The sequence below is a fragment of the Acartia tonsa genome, chromosome 9, assembly GCF_053477335.1.
Source record: "Acartia tonsa isolate MP-2025a chromosome 9, ASM5347733v1, whole genome shotgun sequence".
NCBI classification, from domain to species: Eukaryota; Metazoa; Arthropoda; class Copepoda; order Calanoida; family Acartiidae; genus Acartia; species Acartia tonsa.
The window spans coordinates 13443370-13467511 of NC_137268.1; the positions used below are offsets into that span (position 1 = coordinate 13443370).

Consider the following 24142-nt stretch of genomic DNA (forward strand, 5'->3'; position numbering starts at 1 on the left):
AACAAACAAACATTAAGACATTTTTTTCTGAAAATAACGTTTTTGGTTCAATTTTTCTTTAAATCAAAATGTAGATATTTTTGTGAACATTAATTTTTTTATAAAAAAAATTTACATAACATATGTACTTTTAAGAGGAATGTTTCTTTGAAAATCCTAAATATTTTTTTTGTAAAATTGTTGGAGCATAGCAGCCCCATTGGCCTGAATTTATTATCAATTCAAATAAACGATTAATATTTAAAGAAGGTTTAAGTAGGTTTTAACGCCATATGGGCGTTGAAGAATAATCTCACAGATTTGTTTTCAAAATTTAGACAGTTTTTGGGTTCTGCATATTTTTTATAGGCCAAACCATAAAGCAACTTCTTTATTTTAATGTTGACACTAATTACTATAGAAGGGTAATATATCAGATTACCATGAACATGTAGAACTAGAACTTCCAGCCAAATTTACTGCAATCAAATAGTTTGTTGTCTGCAATAGTTGGGATGTTATTGCCTTAGAACCTACTACAAATGTTTGCCCAAACGGTCTTATCGACCATTCATAACGGTGGTTTGCCCCAAAGTGCCATGTACATAACTCCCCCTTCCCCCCTATATTTTTTAATAAATGATAAAAGAGTGATTATTTTTTTTAAAATCATTACCTGATGATTGGTTAGGTAACATTGGGTACATAGTAACCCCACAGGGTTAGGCACTGCAGTTATGGGCCCTTCAGGGGTTAGGTATATAGAAGTAATAACATTCCTAGAAAAGTTTACCAAAGAAATATTTTTTTTCTATTTCTGTTGTTCTTTAAAGCTAAACAAATATTACAAATTACTTTTGCCGATTTTAACTTTTTAAACAAGTTCGTTTAGGCTTTTCATACAAGAATTTGAAAATAAATTAATATTTTCTTGTATTTTAATACCATTCGAAACAGCTTTTTATTTTGGTAGGGGTAAAATTTTTTTAAGGGGGGGTAATTCGGTTTTGGGGGGGTAAAATGGCGCGCGAAGCGCGCCGCAAATTTTTTTACCCCCCCCCCCCCCCCAAAGTTTTACCCCGGGGGTAAAATTTGCTTGGGGGGGGTAATTACCCTCCCTAAAATCTGTTGGCAGGGGTAAAATTTGTTTACCCCCCCCCCCCAAATTTACCCCCGGGGTAAAATTTTTGGGGGGGGTAATTTAAATTTTATCAAAAATTTAGTATTAAAAATGCGCGCGAAGCGCGCAAAAATTTTTTTTGTGAGAGATTTTCTATTTTGGGGGGGGTATTTATCCCCCCAAAATTGTTTGGGGGGGGTAAATATCCCCTCCTAAATGGTTGGGGGTGCCTACGGCACCCCCAGGGTAGGGATAAATTTTAAATGGGGGGGGGGTAAAATAAAAAAAAAAAATTTTGGGGGGGGTAATCGCCCCTTTACCCCCCCCCCCCTTGGACGCCTATGATTCGAAACACTTCACTGTCTAATGTATTTACTGTTTATTTTCGATATAAAGGTAAACCCAATCTCTCTTATTTTTAGCTTACTAAAATCTATTCGTTGCAAATCTCCGGGAGTCTTAAACATAAAAATTTTAGCCAACGAATAAGATAACGTGGTTATAAAACTTTGGATCTTTCAACCAAACGTCCCATTTTTATAGTGTTTTGAAAGTAAGTGAAACTATCACTTGTAGATACTCAACCTACTAAAAAAAATTCTACATATAATTCGTGACTATACAAAGTTCTGGTATAAAATATCATGTAAAACTTTTCTTATTCTTATGATTGAATTGAAAAATTTGTTTATTCATTCTTAGCTTATTACTTTAGCAGTTTTTCTACAGATCCTTCCGTGCCAATGTACGCAAGTGTGTGTTTGTTATTTCAATGGATATATAATATGGGGATATTGTGACAGGGGAATTTTTGTCATCAATTTAGGTTGCTAATATATTCATCAGCTATTGGTCAATACGTTCCTCCATTGTCAGGGGAGTAGAGGGGAGAGAGGTATAAGTGGTTGGGGGATGGGGGGTGTATATTAGCCAGCTAGAAGAATTATTTATTAGAGTATGCAAAAATCTGGTGCAATATCCAATTATTCATAAATCCATTGTTATAAAATTTTTAGTTTATATTTGCTAACGACTATGAAAAAGAATTGCTCCATTAATTTTAAACTTTTTTCTGTCCTTTTTATTGTTTGTTTTCCGTTATGGCGTCTTATTCACTAATTATGGGGTTAGCCTTCTAAAAATTAAAATTCATCCATAGATTTTAGGCTGAAAAAAACACAACAAAATTCAAAAATGCTAAAATTGAAATATGTTGTGCATATATTTGTAAAGTCATTGTAGCTTTTTTTACAGCACGGCCACACTTTAGGTAATTTCATCAGTAAATCCTTAATATTGCTTACTTACATAGACGTCCAAGGATAGGGGTAAAAGTTGTATAACCCCCCCCCCCCCTCATACCTTGAAACCCAACATTTTACCCCCATCAAAATTATAAAATACATTAGATTACCGCCCTCAAACCCTTGAACACCTAAGTTTACCCCCCTCAAAATTAAAAGCATGGACATATTACTTAAGTCACATGACTCATTTACATTTAGACAACCGGTGCTTCTCCTCGAAGTGCCAAGCGAGCACTGAAACCCTGATTCCCAAGATTTTAAAATAGATTTATAATAAGGGAGTTGTAGATTTTCTGTATGCTAAACCCCTGCGAGGGCACTAGACCTGCAAGGCCCTAACCCTGCGGGGCTACCCTGTAAAAAAATAGAAACAAACCTAACCTCGCTTATCCTATGTATTTTTGTCCTTGTTCTTACTACAGTTTAGTTTATGCTCCAAATAGATTATGCTTTTAGGTCAAAAAAAAAGTTGTATACAATAAAGTGTTTAAATTTGAAAAAAAGTAATATTTCGAATTAGCACAAAAGCTACACCTTATACAATCAGTTTAAAAAGAAATAAAAATGAAATAACTTTTATTACTAATAAATAATTTTAAATCATCAACATTTATTAGATATAACACTTCTAAACCAGTAAAAAGTTACATTAGCAAGAAGAATTTCTAAAAAAAACGCCTGTTGCGCTAAAAATATGCCATTTTTTTACAATTTTTACTTTTTTTGTCTGAGTATTTTGTATAATCAAAGCAACGCATATTGACGTTCAAATAATTTGTTCAAAAAAAACATTTGACCAAAAATCCTGTGGGATCGCACCCATACGGGATTCCATCCCTATATATAATCTGTTGTAGCCCAAAAGCTCTTTAAACTTACCTAACTAAACCCAAACAAATAATGCTTTTTATGTTTAATGTTTTTTTCTCATTTTGCTAAACTAGCAATGACATTTTGATCATTTGGAAAAACACCCAATAAAAAGTTTTCCCATGGGCCGTAAAATTTGCAACGTGTCCTGCAAAGATGGGCGTGGCAATAGAGTTACAACTAGAGTGGTAGATTAATAAGTAAACATTTCAACATGGCAATAGAGATACAACTAGAGTAGTAAATAGAGTTTGTAATAAGATAAGTTGTAATGTGTCCTCCAAAGATGGGCGTGGCAATAGAGATATAGATAGAGTGGTAAATAGAATTAAGGAACTCTACAACATGTCCTGTGAATATGGGCGTGGCAGTAGATATACAAATAGAATGGTAAATGTAAAAAGTAAATATTACCTGTCCTGTAACATGTGGACTTGACAATAGAGATACAACTAGAATGGTAAATGAAATGAAATGAGTAAACTTAACAACGTGACCTATAACATATAAGCGTGGCAATAGAGATACAAGTAGATTGTTAAATGTAATTAGTAAACCCTACAACGTGTCCTTCAAAGATGGACTTGGCAATAGAGATACAACTAAAGTCGTAAATAGAGTTAGAACCGGTTTTAATCCACCGGACATTAATCGGTTTCGAAGCCATACTCGAAAAGAGATGAAAGTATGCTTTAACGAAAACGAAAAAAAATAGTCAAAAGTTAGTATAAAGCAAATTTACTAGATAAGTCTAAAATCACCCTTTTGAGTATTAAATTACACTTGACTTAAAAACGGCCTAGTAAATATTTTAATTCGATTGTTGTACATTCAACTTTACTTTTGTGTACTATTCTAATTAGTTGCGCAATTACTCTGTATCAATGATGTGTACGTCAGTGTATTAGCTGAGATTACAGTATCTACGCTGTGTCTCTTATACACAATATACAGTGCAGTCTAAAGTACTCCATATTGAATCTAATTAATACCTGACATTGTACAGCATTATCTATTATACCAATTACTATTAATATCTAGAAAAGTATATTTTATCCAAAGGAAATATTAGATCTCCCCATTTTCCTACATTATAAAACACCCTAACAATAATAATTACCCTGAATAAAAGAAAATTTTCAACTAGCAAAAAAGTAAACACCATTATGTAAAGTTTGCTTGTGCATATATTTTATTCTGCAAATCATGTACAACACAGTAGTCTAAATGATTCTTAACCTACAGTTGGTAAATTTAATAAATTTTTATGACAATTCCTGATAATTAAACTACAATGTAAAACAAGACCGAAAACGGCCACAGCGCGCAAAGATGCAATTAAAAGAAACAATATAAATAGATATTGTATGTATATTATATAATATACATTATTAATTGACCATTCTATAACATACATAAATTTTGTATTATATTAAATACATAATAGGTATGATCAATAGATAGAAATTTATAACAAGAGAGTAAAAATTCTTTTCCTTAGCATTAATTGATAAATTTAAAATGAAGAGGGAAAGCAATCTGGAGATTTTTAATCTTGCTTTTTAAAAAAGCTAGCTTTAGTTTTTAATTTCATAATTCTTAAAATTCATTATGTAAGGTTTAAAAAGAGACGTGTAAAATGGGGGTGTAGGGTGGTGTGTCCACCCCACTATCAAAAAAATGGGTCTGGATATACCCACCTAGGTGTCTACCCCCACCATCTATACCAATTTTCAACTGAGATTGCGATTTACATTAAAAGATATAATGATATTTTCTTAATGCTCTTAATTAAATTACAAGCTATCATTTATTAAACTGGTAGCAAAATATGATAATGCCAACAACTAATTGTAAAGTAGTTACGCAACGGTATGATGAAAGCCAAAAGTACAGCCAAATTTATAGGCATTAATTTAAATATCTAAATTCATGTTTTCTAATTATAACAAAACCAGTGTTTATTTGCGTCCTATAAAGATACTCGTCTTGACACTTGGTAAAGAGGGAGGGGGGGGGGGGGGGGTTAAGTGGACTTTCTGATTTAGGTTTGAAAACAAAAAGTTAAAAAAAAATTATTGTGGGGATTTTTTTCCAGAGACGATTTCTCTTAGAAGAACAGATCTATAATATAGATGTATAAACAGATAACTAACTCCCTTCTTTTTTCAAAGACCTCTTTCGTCTGCTTCTAAATCATTTTCTGCTACTTGGCTGTGTTAATATAAGCGACACCATTGGTTGATTTTCAATGACCCAATAGAAAGGTTGCACAAGGTGATTGCGACTGGGAGATACAGTTATTTAACCCTTTCTCCCTCTAGTGTTTTACTCTAATCTTAGAAGGGTGGACTTACCCTCTCTCAAATATTTAAATACCTTTCCTGGACAAGTAAAAAGCTTCACATTTAAGAATAAATATAACACACACATAGAGGCAGACAGACCCACATATTTTATTAATACAGTAAAAACTCTCCAACCCGTACCGTTTCCTCTATGTTACTTTTGCTAATTCAATATTTTTGGATTTTTTTGCAAGCTTACGTATTTTTGCTGTAATGAATGAATTTAAAACAAAGACTAGGTGTTTATAAAAGTACACTAAGTACTCAAAAATGCAGTCTTGGCCCATTTTTTAAAGCTGCATATTTTGATATTATAACAGCATATTTTCATCCTATAATAGCACAATATTGTGGAGTCATATTACTGGATATGTTTGTCCTTAGAATTTTACTAAAACTAAACCCATAAATAACTGTAGATGAAAAGTTAAGTATCTTATTTTTCAATTTTGGAAATTTACGACAATAAAAATTCGCAAAATTTCAAATGATAAATTAAAATTTTACATATACCTATTTCTGATAAAAAAGTTATTTATAAAAAAGTAACATGATGTTTGTCCATCTGTTCGTATAAAACTTAAGATTTCGCTTACCGCTGGACCGATTTAATTGTGTCCCTTTGATAATGTTATTTCCTACTGTCTATATTAATCTATGATTCAACACTATTAATTGCATCTACATTAGATATAATTATTAACTACTACGTCTAAGATTCTTTGGCATTTTCCTTTTAGATTCTTCTATGGAGATTAGGGCCCCCTACTATAATTTTTTTTTTAGAATAGGTGTTGGTGGTGTCTTTTTAAGTGCCTGCCTTACAGAACAGAAAGCCTCTTCATGCCTTATTTTGAAATAGATGAAATTACTTTATGTAAGGTTAAATAGATAGATTATATTAGTTACTGTTTAGCTCTGCAAGATTAGGGTACTGCGCTTTTTAGGCCCCGCAGGGATTATACATATGGAAAAAAACTACCCCTTCAAAAAAAAATAATTACCAAACATAGAAAACATATACAAATAAATCCTAAAGTTTAAAAAGGAATTTTTTAAAAAGATTTTATAAGTGAGGCTACTAAATCTAGAATCTTCTTGAAAATAAAGTTGATCTTTCCAATACTTGCAAGGCTATAAATTAATCAGGCTATCTCTTAAAATTCAGATAAAAAAAATCTAGTTCAGTGTTCTAAAGACATTTTGGCATTAGTTTGACAGTAGGTTTTACTTTTGTCACTGTGTTTATACAAAGAATTCATATATTTTTTTCTCTTTAAATCTTTAAGTTTTGAATATTAAAACTGTTGTTTACATCCAATAGGATAAACCTTTCTAATTATTTATTAACTTTCGGCCCTATTCGCCAATGTTTTTTAAAGAAAAGAAAAAATGTAACTTGATGTGACGACTCTATATCAAATAATCTAAAGAATTGGCCTAAATAACGACGTCCATTCAATTCCACAATATTATTAGAATAGCATAACAGTACAAGATAGACTGTTTTGCGTTAAATTCATAATTAAACAATTACTCTTATATTTGCTACTATGCTAATATATCAATATGAAACACTGTGCTGTTGTAAAAATAAGCGGATTTTTATGCACACCCAAGAAACAACAACTTGCACATTTTTGAATGCTTGCATATTTTTACAGATTTAGGGGGATTAGGCCTAGGAATTTTAAAGTACTTTTACAACTGTATAAACGTAGTAAAATTCTATATGATAAAGTAGAAAGGTTGCACCTATAAATGCATCTGTGTCCCCACAAGTAATAGTCCCCGCAGGGTTGAACCTCCCACCAAGGACGTCCAATGGGGGGTGGGGTTATAGGGGTGATTGCCCACCCCCCAAAAAAAATAAATTAAAAAGCTTGGATGTCCTTGCCTCCCACCAATTTATTTTCAAAAAGGGAAGGGGAAGGTGCTCAGTGCTCGACAGGCAAGCCAAGAAAAAGCACTAATTACACTTTTACTAAATCTTGAATTTATTATTTACTTTTTTACCTTACGCCCCTATCCCTGACGATAATTTAGTTAAATATTTAGAATACTGAGATAATTTAGATTTGTAGAACGGGGTTATCAGAGGATACAAATCAGGCATTTAAGGAAAGTTAAAATTACAGATTGTTTGGCTATAGGTTTAGTGTTCAAGTCTTTTTTATACATGTTGATTATAAACTTACTGCTGATAGATCGAGCACAATACACAGTTCAGTATAAATATTTAATACCAAAATTATTCCATAGTTTTATAGAAGGTGGTAATTTTTAAACGTCTAGTTACTACTAGAGGCTTCGCCCCTAGAAACAAGTTTTAAGTAGAAAGAGGGGAGCATAAAAGTAGCATAAAACCATCCTAGGATACAAATAAAGTTTAATTAAATTCATTAACCTTAACTGTACATACATTAACGAAATTTTAATAGACAAACCTTAATTCTTTACATAATAAAATAAACTTTTTCTGTTTACTATAACATCCTTTTATGCTTTTAACCTTCCATTTTCATATCTAAAAGTTTTATCTTTATCTGCAAAGTCTTATCTATTTGAAACTACTACCTTCTTTTATTAGCATATCCTTGCTAAACTTTTAGACACAACACAAGAATTAGAAATGCACTATTGGCTACTTTTAGCTTAACTTTGCATAATTTAGACAAACAAGGACATTATTAGCCATAAGTAGCATAGCATCAACAAGGTAACATTTAATTGCAATACAAAAGTTCAATGACTTACTTTCATAAAGAAATATTTGCATGACTTATATAAGACTATATAGCAGTGTTTGAATGAGTAGATGCGCTACCAAAATAAAACTTTTGAGGTCAAGATGATTTATGTATATGTTAATTTTTTACACTATACTATAAATATAACTACATACATAATTTTCTTAAAAACAGACTGTTGCGAAAAATGTGTAGATTTCGTAAAAATGTTGAGTTATCCCCTTTCCTATTGAAATAACAATGACCAACATAAAGCTTACGTGGCACATTAGCAATAAGATATTCAATCAAATTTACATTTGTTTAAGAGAAAACTAAAATATGCTTCAAATTATAGACTTAACCAAAAAAGGGCATGGCAAAAATAATTTGAATATCCATGTTTAATTAAATTAGATCACAGTAAATTAACAGGGTGTCCAAAATAATCATATTTTCCTAAAATGATAATTTTTTAACAATTCAGAGATTTTTTTTGTTTTGCGGATTTTAAAAATAAATCTAAGAAATTGTAATTAATACAGGGACACACTGTACATAAAGAGCGCGCCCATAAATATGCAACGTTGCCTGAGGGGGGTGTCGCAAAAATATGTTGCATTTCCAAAAAAATATCTTTTATGCAACTAATTATGCAATTTTTATTAATGCTTTTTGGTATTTGTACTTTAAAACTGGTTTATATAAAATCAGTGCATTTTTTTAACACCTACCCGATCGGGTTCTGAAGAAAAACAGCTAAAAGTTTTATTAGCTAAAAAAGTACTCTTTTATGAAAAAGTTTATTTTGATCATTTGTCAGACGTTACTACTTTCATTTGATTCCAAATTGACGACATAAAGCATTATAATATACCAATTCACATTATTTTTTAGAGATATTACACTTCAGTTTTTCATTTTTTTGCTAAAAATCTTCCAAATATTAGCTGTGTTTGTATGGATTCGGCCCAATAGTATAGATGACTCTTTTTTAAATAAAATTTTCGCAAGCTCATCTATCGAGGGGTAAATATATACGCAATTGTTAAAAATTTATCTGGCGGTTTTAACATAAATAATAATGTTGTTTATCTATAACAAGGGTCTATACCAGGGATCTAAAGGGATAAATTGATGTTCATCCCCATTGATGATACACAAAAATACCCCTTCTGAAGATTACAATTAGTGGTTAATACAATTGGACACTCAACTTAAAGTCCCGAAAGTTGTGGAGCAAACGAATAAGAAAACGATATTATAAAACTTTGGAGAATAGTGTAATAAACAGCCCATTGTCCCCTTCCTCCCTGGATCTAAGTTTATACCATGGTTTTGTATTGCACAATATCTACAGTATCTACGCAGAATATTCACTCTCTAATCCCTAAATATATAATATGTAACATGTAAATTTGCTATTAATTGAATAATTCATGATTTTTTGAAATTATTACTTTGTTACAGTTCACTTCATAGATTAAATCTTTTTGCTTTAAGTTGCTTTATATACTACAAATTGACAAAATAATGTTTAATGTTTAAATTAGAATATTTAAAATTTATAGACAAAATACAAATATTCACCCCTGTATTTTTGCATAAATCTATTTATGCAAAAGTAAAGTAGTCTGAGTTTTACAGATATCTAGATAACAGGCGGAGTCAGTACGTCCGTGCCTACGTTTGTCTGTCCGTCTGTTTTGTTTGTTACATTCCCCCTGCCTATATACTGCTACTGTCTGTTTTAATGTATATACAATATAAACTCGGCTAATTATGCAAAAGTAAAGTGAGACTGGACCGGTGTGGAAAAAATAGCAAGTTGGCCAAATTATTTCACAACACACATGTATATACAGGGTGTCCCTCGTAAACTGGTTTTTTTGAAACGCTTATTACTCCCTTAATATTTGAGCTATCTTAGTAAAATAAAAAGTATTTGACAGCCTGCTACTGACCATTTTATGGGGTAACGATGAAAAATCCACAAAATAAACAGGAAAAAATCTACGAGGTATTACATAAGAGGCTAATTTTATTGAATTTTGACTAACCCACAAGAAAATATTTGCTTTGTGAACTTTAAGATTAGCTAGGGTTCAAACGGCTGGTCGCTCAGACTTTCTAAGCACAAAAATGGAATAGGCTTGACATGGCATACCAGAAATTCTCAATATTCAAGAATCTGAAGTGTAATATAAGTGAACAATACGTAAAAATAGGCATAATATTGATCTTTTTTGTTAATTTTTCATGTGAGCTCGCTTCAAATGCACACAAGAACCTGAAATATACCAGACTTTTTAATTATAATACAATGCCAGTTCTTATAATGTCTGAAGTAAGTCTTTGTGATCCACCGTTTGACCACCAGCTGCTTTAAAAGTTAACTAAGGCATATTTTTCTTGTGGATTAGTCTTATATTCACTAAAATCAGCCTGTTATGTATTACCTTGTAGATTTTTTTCTGTTAACTTTGCGGATTTTTCATCACTATATCATTAAATGGTCAGTAGTAGGCTGTCAAATACTTTTTATTTTACTAAGATAGCTCAAATAGTAAGGGAGTAATAAGCGTTTCAAAAAACCCAGTTTACGAGGGACACCCTGTAGGTGTTTAGTTTAATAGTGAATTAAAAGTGAATATGTACATAAACGTATTGAATAGGATTAGAAATACTAAAACTGTGCCATACAAAATTCAATAGTGAAAAAATAGAAAAAATTAATTTTTGAAAATATTTTCAATAAAAAGTAGGTAAGTAAAATTAAATTTAAAAATATCAATTTAATAGCTACTCTATAACTAATATACTATTACTCAGGTCAATATGCAATGTCCATAAGATCTATTAAACGGCAAATATAATACTAACAGTGTGTCGACGTTAACCGCTAAACAGATATGGTTCTTGTAGGTCAAATAACAATTTTGAGGGAGGATACCCCCAACCTCCCAAAAGCAATCGCCCCTAGTAAAAAAATTAAATATATTCTAAAGTGATACATATTGAAACAGTAAATCAGATCAGAACATAACAAATACTTCCAAAGGTAGTGAAGAATTTAGAGAGTTAAATGAAACAAAAAAGTTACATTTTTAAAAGAAATCCTTATACTAAAGTAACGGGATGTTTGTGTGTCTGGTTTATAACTATTTTGGAGGAGGGTACCACCACCCTCCCAAGAAAAATAATGATAAATCGAAATTTTTATTTTAAGTATAGAGACTCCTACGTAACATTGCGATGTATCGTAGAAAGAGACTTTTACGCAACATATCAAAGATACTTGAAAGCAACAAAAAAAAACATTTAAAAAAATATTTCACTAGAGGCTTCTAGGTGCGTAGCCGCTAGTAAGATATAAAGTATTGCGCCTTTTTTTTGTGGGCATTAAAACACATTGATTTATCGACATTTAGACAAACAGACACATTAAGTTAATAGAGTAGCTTTGCTACAAAAAACTGCAAGTTAATATAAAAAACACTTGTGCCTTAATTTTTATGATAAAAGGTAATCTGTTTTTGCATGCTATGTATCTATGCAAAATTGTTTATTGTAGCTACTCTATAACTAGTTCTTGTCTGTATGTCCCTCACAACTAAGAAACTTGGGTAAGAAAAAATATTATACAGCATGACCCTCGAAAAAGTATTTTTAAGCATCTGCAGCCTATATTTCTCAATGAAATATTAAAAGATTCATATGTACTTGTTCTCTATAATTTTCTACATCAAAGGATATCAAAATATTTGTTTTTTACATCAATTAACAGCCGAGATTTTTAAAGCCAAAGTTTGGAAAAAGTGCTTGAGAAACTGGATATTGCTAAATATTTCTTAGTTTTTATTGTTATATTACTTTTTTTCAACCAGTTAAAAAACAAATAAGAAAGAAGAGCAAGTTTACAATTGATACATTTTTTATTGCATTAAAAAACGTTACTTTTACATATAAAAAACTACTTTTCAAATTTTACTGAATACATTTTTCTTATAACCATTTTCCCTCAAATCTTATAATATCTCCCACTTATTAATATGACCTTAAATAAACCCCTCCCCAATTTATGCTCATTACCGGAAGATTAGCGCAACCTTTACCATTAAATTCACGCCCACTCATCAAATTAATCTAAGAAGACACATAAAAATCATTTAAATTGTTAAATGTTTAATAAAAGTTTGTAGCTGTAACTTTTTGGTTTTTTAACTTATTTTGATAAAATAAAAAGTGTTTGATTTCTGTTTATGTAAACTTTCAATTTGCTACTATTTTTTATAGGATTTCTTTCTGTAAGGGTGTTTTTGCAATTTACACTAATCTAAAAATGCCTTTTAGAGCAAGTGAAAAAAGTGCTTTCAGCATGAAATAAATTTCTTGGAAACATCTTTATATAAGTTTTATAAAAAGTATTGAAATTATTAGGAAAACATGTCATTTCACTTTAAAAAAACATTTTTCTTGAAAAGTTACTTTTTCCTCAGCCACTTTTTCAAAACTTTGGCTCTAAAAATCTCAGCTGTTAATTGATGTAAAAAAAATATTTTTATATCTACTTATGTGGAAATCTACAGAAAACAAGGACATATACATTTTTTGATAATTCATTGAGAAATATGGGCTGCAGATGCTTAAAAATACTTTTTCAAGGGTCATGCTGTATATGTTATTGTTTATGAATTGTTTATAAATTCTTGTAAATCTACAAACACATACATTCATACTGTAACAGATGCTATGCTGGTCATTGTATCTTTTATCATGTAAACATGAATTTCTGTATCATAGTTTTCTGTTTACTTTCTTTATTGCTACGCTTTTTGGAACAATCCTTATATGTGTATGATAATTCCATATTGTATGTTTATTAGAAATCAATATTGTTTATTTTGTATTTACAAAGATGAATAGTTATCATAACAAGAATAAATTTTCGTCAATTTATGTTGCTAATATAATATAGAATTCATTTAATGGTCAGTTCGTTCATCCGGTAGCAGAGGAGGGGATGGGGTAAAGGAGGTGGATGTGCGGCATCTTTTTTTAACCAGCTGCTAGTATCATTTTAGTAAATGAAAACCTGGTGCAACATCCAGTCGATTATTAGATACAAAGTTGCTAATCAGTAATAATTAATCAAGCATAATCATATGCTGAATATTGAAATTTATGCATGTGAGCTACTTATATAAACAAGGATATGTATATCCATTAGAGAAAAGATTGAAAGCTTGGCTAAACTTGCATGTAAACTTTTCCCCTGTTCAAAATTTCATCTCCCATTATGTCTTGTATTTTATAATACTTGCTCCATTAAGATCTTATGAACAACTGGACCTATTGTTCCTGAGTTTTCAGGAAAGTATTTAATATATTAGGATATGTCATACCCCCCCCCCCCCTCCCTCCCCTACATATAAAAGTTTAAACTTTTTATCTAATCATAATGAAATGTTACTATGTAAATATTAAATTTTAAACATTTTAGAATATGAGAGTAATTAGTAAAAATTAACAATTATCCACCTGCAAAAACTTTTACACGTTTTATTTTTGAATTAATTATAAAAATTCACTTGTTTTTTAATACTTTTTATTAAAATCAAGACTGAAAATAAACAAAGCATGCGTAGATATTTAAATAAATATTATCCTATCAATGATGTATAATATACGTGGGCATTTTGCAGGGAAAGAATGTCTTCAATTTACCTTGCTAATATGAAAGTCGTTTATTGGTCAGGTCATTTATGCAGTAGAATGGGAGGGGATTGGGTTAAGGAGATAAAAGAAAGAATAGTAAATTTAGCCCGCTTCGAGTTTTACTTTATTAGTGAACATGAAAATCTGGTGTAAGATCCATTTAATAATATATCCGTTGTCCCATCTAATAAGGCCAATACAGCTTCACATATATGTCCCGGGATGGTTTTGGGCTATTTATTCCCTTTCCTAACATTTCAAACACAGAGCTCCTAGATGCTTATGGCGCAGCCTCCAATCAATGCTATTAAATGTTTAATACAGAATGAATCGGTTTTCATTATGATTAACATAAGAAGTCATTATCGCTTATTATTCTATTGAGTGTTTTTGTAAAATCGTTAAAATGGTTAAGTAAAATCATAATGAGTTTGAATTAAATAATAATGAATATAATCTGGAACGATAAAAGACAATTTTCCAAAAATACTGAAAGAAAAAAAAACATAAAATTAAGTAATCTAAAGAATTGAAAATTTACAAACTTTCTACAAATAAATTTGTTACAACGTATACACATTTATTATGTTTAATAGGAAGCTCTCATAGAGCGCGTTACAATGCAAATTTGACTGATTACGCCACTCGCTTTAATGGACTCGCTTGTTTTCGTTTTTCAATTAAATTCTTGTTGTTTGCAGTAATATACTTTCTCATGGAAATAAGGTTTGAACAAATTAGTTGTTATGAATGAAAATTCTCTATCATAGACGTCCAAGTGGGGGGGGGGGGGGTAATAAGGCGATTACCCCCCCCCCAAAAAAAAAAAATAGCTTGGACGTCTATGTTCTCTATCTCTGTTTTTAAAAGCGAAACTTTTCTTTTGTCAGTCAGTACGAAATGGTTAGCGCTTTTCTTTGATTAAAAACATTAATACATGCTCAATTTTGATTTCGTTAGATACCTTATCCCTTATTTTGAAATGAATTGACTGTTTTTTCCCTATACCTATACCATAAGTACCCATAATAACCTAACCTAACCTAAGTAAGGAGTAGTTTGTGCTTTAAGGGTATTTTGAGGTTATAAATAACAATCAAGACTACAGACTTTTTATAGTTATAGAGTAACTACATACTTAATAAATTATAAATGTATCTCGACGCTTATTCTTTGTATTAATCTATATACAAAACATATATCATAGGTATTTTTCAACAATCAAAACAATATTATTTTATATTTCTTGGGGCTATTTCTCTTTGAAGGGTGGTGGTACCATCCCTTAAAATAGCTATAAACCTTTCCATGACCTATGAGAAGCTACTCTGTAAAGGAGAACCATATCGGTTCAGCGGTACCGAGATCCTTCGTTACACATGGCACGGATATTCAAAAGAGCAACTTTATTTTTTGCTAATCTTAATGTACGAAATCGTTCTTTATTTTCAGTTTAACTAACCCTATCCCTAATTTTCTCGCTAGTTATGAATCAAATTCACATCTAGAATTAATTGTTTAGAGCTGAAAAAAAAGATTATTTATGTCCAGTATAATTCATGGCTAAAGGGGGCTGTTTCAGGGATCTTGATGGATATATTCAACCCAGTTTTATTTTATTTCTTAAAATTCTCTGAAGAGAAATGTATAAAGGCAAAAGAGAGAAAGAGACATAAAAAGAGAGAAAAAGAATAAGGTGATGAGAAAGAGAGAGAAAGAGAGAAGGAGAGAGAAAAAGAGAGAGAGAGAGAAACGAAGAAATACAGATAGAGATAAGAAAAAAGAGAGAAAAATAGATAGAAAGAGTAGAAATGGAGAGAGAGAGAGAGAGAGAGAGAGAGAGAGAGAGAGAGATAGAGAGAGAGAGAGAGAGAGAGAGAGAAAGAGAGAGAGAGAGAGAAAGAGAAAGAGAAAGAGAAAGAGAGAGAGAGAGAGAGAGAGAGAGAGAGAGAGAGAGAGAGAGAGAGAGAGAGAGGAGAGAGAGAGAGAGAGAGAGAGAGAGAGAGAGAGAGAGAGAGAGAGAGGGAGAGAAAGAGAGAAAGAGAGAGAGTAAGAGAGAGAGTGAGAAAGAGAAAACATGTTATATTATACAGAAAAATTCCAAAAAGATAAAGAAAATGCCAAATAATATAATCATAATAATCGTTTATATTTTCCAATAATAGATCCCTTACCACTGCAAGTTACTGGACTAAAAGCAATCTAATTTCAAAACTGAATCATACGTACATACATAAAATATATGAACTTACATATAAATAGTTCAATGGAAGATAATTTAAGGTTCCCTACAAAATATGCCTTTGGTAGCTTCACAAATATGCTTTTCATTTCTTGAAAACAGTTTAAAACCATGCAACATATCCGACGAAGTCCAAACTGCATTACTTTTGTGTCACTTTTGATTCCTATGACGTCATAAAATGACGAAGATGAGAGGGAAAGAAAACCCCTAAAAAAGAGATGGAGAATATGACGTCAAAAGTGGTGCAAAAGTAATGCAGTTTTTTCTTCGTCAATATATCCTATTATAAATAGTAGTAAGGTATTTTGTCTACACTACCAATTGAGTTTCACATTTGTCCCGGGATGGTTTTAGGCTATTTATTTTGATATTTATGTCCTGGGATGGTTTTTGGCTATTTTCTTCCCTTCCCAATGAATACATAGCCCCAAGATGCGAAAGGTGCAACTGCTAGTTCCTGAAAAACCTGAGCCCATTCGGTCCTTCACACAAACATTGCCATGGTTTACATTAAAATACATTTTAATTGTATTAAAACCGAAATTCTAATTTTTGAGAAAATAAAAACAAACTCTTAATGATTAATTTGAACTCTTTTGTGTATAACTAATTTTAACACCTAGAAAGGAAGGGTAAATGAGAACTTAGAGTAATTATGAATGGGAGATGAATGATGAGGTCTTTTAATTGGTGTTCCTTCAATGCGACTTGATCAATGCATTGAAGAAAGCAAATTATTGTTTTAATTGAAAACAATCAGTAAGCTATTTATAATTTACAGAACAATTTCTTTGTCGATAACCATTACAAAATTACATAGTAAAATATCAAACATAATCAATAACTCAAATTTGTTCTCGACTAAAGGTTGATTATTAGAGTAAAACAATAGAGGGGAATGGGGGTTAATGACTGAATGTCCCCTTCCCGAGCACCCTGTGTTGACTTTCAATTGGGTCTTTGAAAATCAGGCAATATTGCGCGAATATTAACACAGCCAAGTCGCTACAAAAGAGGATAAAGGAATTCGCTAGCAGACGAAAAAGGTCCATAACATGGTGATCCAGGTAGTTGTCTGGTTATATATGTATACTAAAATTTATTAGTTGATTAAGGATTTGCTATTACTTGATATATTTCGTCTGCACACCAATTTAAATTGTACTAGTAATAATTACCATTGCCCGGTTATACTTCAGTGGGGTATATGGCACAATATCTGTTTACTTATGCGTTTATTTTATTATCTTAGTCTTTTCCCGGGAATGTAAGATTATTTGCTGTACCTTAAGATCTTGATAACTACAGAACTTATTGATTTCTACATTTTAGAAACGACTCACTTAGGTCTTAGGATAATTTTAGGCTATTTCATTTTTTACATCAAAATCTTAGGGGGGGGGGGGAAATAGCACCACCACTAGTTTATTTTATTAGCAAATTTTTTAATATTCCATTGGGGTAAGTTTGGTTTTATGATGAAAATAAATGTAAGTTGGTGTGAAGGAAAAGTAATGACTTTTATTGGTTGGTTGGGGGGGGGGGGGGGGGGGGGGTGTTAAACGCACTCTCCCTACGTTATCTTAAACATATTTTCTTTGTGCAAAAGATAGAAACTTAAGCCCAAAATAAACCTAATCTAGCCCATGAAATAGTGATTTTTTATTGAGAAAGGCAGTTCTACATATTAGAATACTAGAGTTGGCTCGATATAACTATCTCCCAATTGGCTAGTTTTCTATATGCATATCTATTTCTCAATAAATCTATTTTCCTCACCTGGCATTACTATCTAAAAGAAAGTAAATGTTTAATAATTTAAATGATTTTTAAAAAATTTTTAAATCATATTTTTTACATTACCATCGCCAAAGGGTTAATATGATTACAATTTTAGTTTGATATTTGAACACACAAAGTGTCGCCACTATCGAATTCTTTTAAAACAGAGTTTTCTTAAATTTATTATATTATAAATTTAAATTTTCTTTTTTATGATTAGAAATTAAATACTTTAGTATAATGTAAATAGCAACATGAAATGAAAAAAATGAATTTATTTCTAATAAAGTAAAATAATGGGTCTTATCGTTCTGGGCAATGAGAGTTAATTATGGATTATTGAAGCACTATGAGTTTCAAACGTATATTCCTTGGAAAATTTGAGCTCGATTATAGACATTTATTTCCTATATAGATCTGACATGGATCTTGAAGCAATTAAGCACGCCGTTTTGTACATGTTAAAAATTGGAAGATTTCATTAAATAAAAGTTATTGCAGATATACTTAGTAAATATTAGATAATATTTAGAAAAAAAGTTTCCCCAAAATACACAGGTCATGGGTATGATCTTATCTATTTTCAGGGTAAGGAAAGCAAACTCTTTCAAAAATAAGATATTCCTTATATGTTCACAAAAGTAAGAGATGCTGATCAAGAAAACAGAAGTATGCTCATATTCTCGACTGTATAAGTTGTTACGGCCAAAACAGATATCAAAGGAATAAATTTTCCTTCATTCCGTTTCCCACAATTCAAATCAAAATGGAATCTTAAATTAATGGTAACCCATAGTAGGAATTTGTGTTTTATACATTTTGTTTTCATCGACAGTAGCGAAGCTCTTAATTATAAAAGAAAGAACACAAAAGCAAAGAAAAGAAAGTTATTTAATGATATATTGACAAATTACAACACATTATTTTTAAATAAAATTGTTCTCAGATTTTATCTTCTTCAATAGTTTATTTAAAGTAATTAGCATTGTTTGTCAGTTGTTTTGTCTGATATTTTTTTTCAATTTGTAAGATCATTCGCCTTTTATTTACATCGACAAAATGTCCTTTATGACGTAGATGAAGGCCTCAAAGATTTAAGGGCTAAATGTACATATATTTAGGTTTCACTGTTGGTGATGAAATTAAGGATATGAACCCTCTAACAAAGTGTTTGTAGTGTTATGTCTTTGGTTATTAACAAAGTTATTCAAATAAAGTAGTTAAATGTTCAAAATGTACAATTATTGATAATAAGCAGCAAATGAAAAGTTAAAAAGTCCTAATAAAATACTGTCTTTGGTAGAGGGATATTGGATTTCAGGCAATTGTCCTATATGCGCTTTTGACAGTTCGTCTACTTTACTTTTTAAAATTTTGTCTTTTCAAAGGTAGTGTGGTTAAAGTGATTAGTAATCAAATCACACATTAAGGATTCGAACCAGTCACCCATAGGAATAGATATTCTCCCAAACAATTGATTTATTTCATTGTGTCATAGTATACACTGCTAGGTTGAATCAACCAATCAAGTCCCTAGGCCCAAAGTTTGAAAACCAACTTAAGAGAAAACGGTCTATAAAACTTTGGGTACCAGTATTTCTAAAATATCTATTGTTCACTTCTTTTCCTTATAATTTTTATTTTCAAAAAACCTATCCCAGATTTTGAACGAAAAGAAAAGAAGTAATCTAACATTATGAATTACATATATCATTATCTCATTTTCATAATTACTCATAGATAATCAAGATTTGAAGCGAAACTTTTCTTCCTTTATGAAATTTATCTGTTTGTAAATCTTTTCAATATAAATCTCTAAATGTTAATAGCTATATGTACATACATACCTGTATTTTATTAATATTGTGAAAAAATGCCCTAACTATATTCTAACTAATCAGTGGTAGGAATATTCATAAAAGGCGGAGCTTTTAGTGCTTTATGAATACGAAATTTTTTCTATCACATTTTAGCTGACTTTTTAAATTGCAAATGTACATTTTTGGGGTATGAAACCTATTTTTTTGTTATTTATCATGGGGTTAACTTTTAGCAGTCATAAGAAGCTGTCTTTAAGCAGGTTTTGTATGAAAAAATTCTGTTTTTAAGCCATATTGTGCCGCTAAAATCTCAAGCGGCGAGAGAGAGAGATAGAGAAATGGCAATGAGAAAGAGAGAAGGGAGGGGTGACATAGAGAGATTTGAATAAAATTTTAATATTGAGAATATAATTTGCATGCCTCGTGCCTTTGGTTTCAATACACTCACACACCACCCTACACATACACACACACACCTACACACACACACGCACATATTCATATATTTAAACATGAAATGTCTGTATTCAAATTTTGATTGGTTGAAACCATGAAAAACAAACATAGACGAAAAATTTGCATTGGTTGAATTTTATTTGATAATTTCTTCAAATAGTTCAAACCTTTGCTTTAACGATAACTATTTCAGCTATGGTAGAAGAATATGTTGTCACGAAATGTTTATTTATGTTTACAAGAATAAATAAATTTAAATTTACAATAAATATGGATATACTATTCTTATTATTCTAAGTTGCAAAGATGGAATGCTTACAGTTTCGTGCCTTATTGTTCTAGGAGTCACAAAATAAATCATTACAAACGGTTAATGAATTGTCCCTCTCATTTATCATATCCTTGTCTTTTTCTATGACCACTTAACATCTCTCTAAAGCTAACTATTTTTCGGTGCTTTTGGCTGTCATCTTTCTTGTTTAAAAACTAAAAGCACTACCAAATTAGTTTAATTAAAAGATCTTTTGCTTCTTACCAAAAACTCACCTAGTGGATGGTTTTTGGCTACTAGAAATTAAAGTAGTGCAGCATAGCATCTATATCAATAAAACTTATTGTTTGAATTGTCACTTCATTGTTAAAAGAAAAATAATATTAAATGAACACAACAAAACTTGTAGTATATGCTGAAAGGTTTCGTGATTTTTAATAAAATTTTAAAGATACAAAATTCATATAATTTTATTTTAAAACACGTTGGATCCTAGGGTCTCTAATTAAACTGAAATTACAGACCAATAATAATCAAATTTAGTATTTATTTATGTGTGATACTTATTAATATACCAGATTTGGAAACCGCCTTATTATATTGACAGTAGTATGAATAATCGGATTTAAATAACCCCCTATGTGTAGCATTTTTGGACAATTTGTATATAGAAATTGAAATATTTATATTTATATTACACGGCTATAATGTGATTTAGAACCGTAAATTGTGGTTAAATTTTTAACAGATGACATGCATTCTCACACGGACAGTAGTAAGGATTATCTTAAATGAAATTAATACAACAAAATTTGTTTCAACAGAAAGGGATATAATAAAATTAGACATGTGCAAAGCTAAGCTGATAAGCACAATCAGAAAAGAAGAACAAAACGATAATAGTTATTTATCGTATTATAGACAGCTTTCCGTGGATATAAAAATGAAAAATTATGAGATTTTAATAGCCCCAAGAGCCGAAGGTATAGTCTAACAAAACTGGTATTAATTTTAAGATTTTTATTAAAATATTCGTGGAAGAATTTCTGTAATTCGATGCTATACATGATTTTTCAGTATGTCGGAGTGGGGGGAACCATTTCCATTTGCTATCAAATTGCTTTCTGCCCTTTTCTCATAGTATTTCCAACGCTATTGGCCGATATTCAAAGAACCAATCGAAAGTCTGCAAGGGTCCCCACCCCGTAGAAGAGTTACACATAGCTCGTATCATCCTATTATTTTACTTTGGTGTTGTACTATTTGTTTTTTAGAAATCTTATCCATGCTAATGTAATCAAATTAAACAATATTATTTTCTTTTTTGTAATAATCATATGTTTGATTTTGTGTAACTGTAGATCTATTTACATTTCATTACAGAATTTAAAAGTAGTATTTTCTTACAAATGATAACTAATATATTATAAGCATAAATTCATCTGTATGTATCCTACACTATCATATTACTACTAGAAAACAATATCTACCGTGTAACCTTATTGTACAGTACTAATATCTTTTTTTTAATTAGATAGGTACAAAAATATTATCATAATTGTATTCATAATTTTAATTATAAAAAACAAGGATGGCAACATCCCTAAGTAGCGAGACTCAAGATTTGAAACAATATTATTTGCCAATTTAAGTTAGATTCACTTATAAGGAAATTAAATCCGCCTATGATATGACTTCATGTTGTTATGCAATTCAACTAAGCTTTATAAAGTGGTTATACATTTTTAGTATTATTGTTTAAAGTTTAAATGTTAATACGAAAAAGTTAAAATCAATTGAAAATATTTAATAAATTCCATGTCTTAGAATAGTGTAAGTTTCTAAAAAAAAAAGCTAAAAAAACACTCTAGGTTTAAAATGATAATCTTTGTTTCTTCGATTAGAATGGAACTGACGTACATACATTGTAAACAATCTAGTAGCTTCGCTACTAACAATATTGTTACATTGTTTCCATAATTCATTATTTGCTTGCTACATAGTATTGCATCTTCTCTATAATTTGAAATCTTTCAATGTAAATATAATGACAGCCTTTGGTTTCCACCATTTAACATGCCTCTTTGTTTTTGGTGAATAATTCACTTTAAAAGTATGATAAATAAAACAATGAATTCTAAAAATATAGATATTGATTTTTTGAATATTTCTTTTTGGCAGTCGAATGTAAATATTTTAATTTAATCAAAATTTAATTACTTTCAAATCAATCAATAAAACATTTATTTTTAATAATTTTTCTTTGCAATTTATTCGTATTTTTTAAATTAAAGATATAAAAAAAGATTATTTTTATAATAGTTAAATTCATGACACTTTTATAGCTAAAAAATTAATTCAAAATTAAAGACACATAAATCTTTTATAATTTTCTTAATCTGTCGAAAAATGTTTTGAATGAATATGAAAGCGATGCTTCAGTATAACTTCAGTCCGTCTGTACGTTCTTTCAATAATTTTAGTAACTTGAATAAAATTCACTAAAGCACCCTGATGTGTGTCAATCAAGTTCTCAACTAATTAAAATTGACTAATTTTGAAACATTTTAAAGACCTAATATTTTTATTACAATAGATTAGCTAAATTTTGAGAGTCTAATTTAAAATAATCAAATTTTTATCGATAATAAGTATAACTTTTGCATTTTTACCAAGAAAATATCAGTTTGCATAAAACCTTCAGTAATAGAGCAGTAATTGTTTAACATCAAATGCGAGTTTTATGTGTTAAGTATTAATCAAATTATCAAGAAAACAAGGATGACAATATCCATAAAACATCCCCAACAAATATTGGAAAATATACATGACAGCATATAATTTTGAAAAAATCTGCAGTTTAAAAAAAGCTTAATAGTAATTTATCGTATCGTATCTGAGGGGCCAAAGCCCTGGGCTAACTAAACCGGTATCAATTTTATTTTAATATTCGTGGAATATTGTCTGTGATACGAAGTTATACATGATTTTTCAGTATGGGTGAGATTAGATTCATGTTCAATGGATATCAATCGATTTCGAAGCCATGTTGGATTCTAAAAAGTATATCATTTCTATTTTGAAAATACCTGATAAGCTTAGAGAATTTAACCCAACTGTCATGGGAATCGCTATTTTAAAAATCAAATAAATAGGATAATTTCATTATGTCCAAAATGTTTTAATTTAGTTTAAACAAACATACAGACTTTTTACTAATTTGTAGAGCTGCTGCGCTTTAAAAATCCTTTTTTTACAGAAATCCTCATGAAGGGGTTTTCAATCGATATTACGATTCAAACGGACCTTAATTTACCATCCCAAATATCAGTTAGTTACATACAAACATACTTATTGTAAAATGCTTCGCTTTTTATAAATTTCATATATCAATCAATCTAACAACATTTTTGATGTATCAAAAATCCAATCTTTCTATGCATTTTACTAAAGTAACGCATATCAATTTTTGACCGTTGTTTTGAATTTCTTTTCAA

The 24142-nt window shown here is 30.3% G+C and overlaps 1 protein-coding gene across 2 annotated transcripts in view; it reads left to right on the top strand.

Moving 5' to 3' along the window:
* The window catches only part of LOC145328255 (uncharacterized), an 80758-nt gene that overhangs the window by 11421 nt on the left and 45195 nt on the right, over positions 1-24142 (top strand). Inside the window, exon 1 of one of the 2 annotated variants that reach the window (XM_080171873.1) lies at positions 11099-11118. The exons of the other annotated variant lie outside the window; for it this stretch is intronic. The gene's annotated coding sequence lies outside the window, so the exon portion shown is untranslated. Of the gene's footprint in view, positions 1-11098; positions 11119-24142 lie in introns of those variants that run through there. 2 annotated transcript variants of the gene reach the window in all.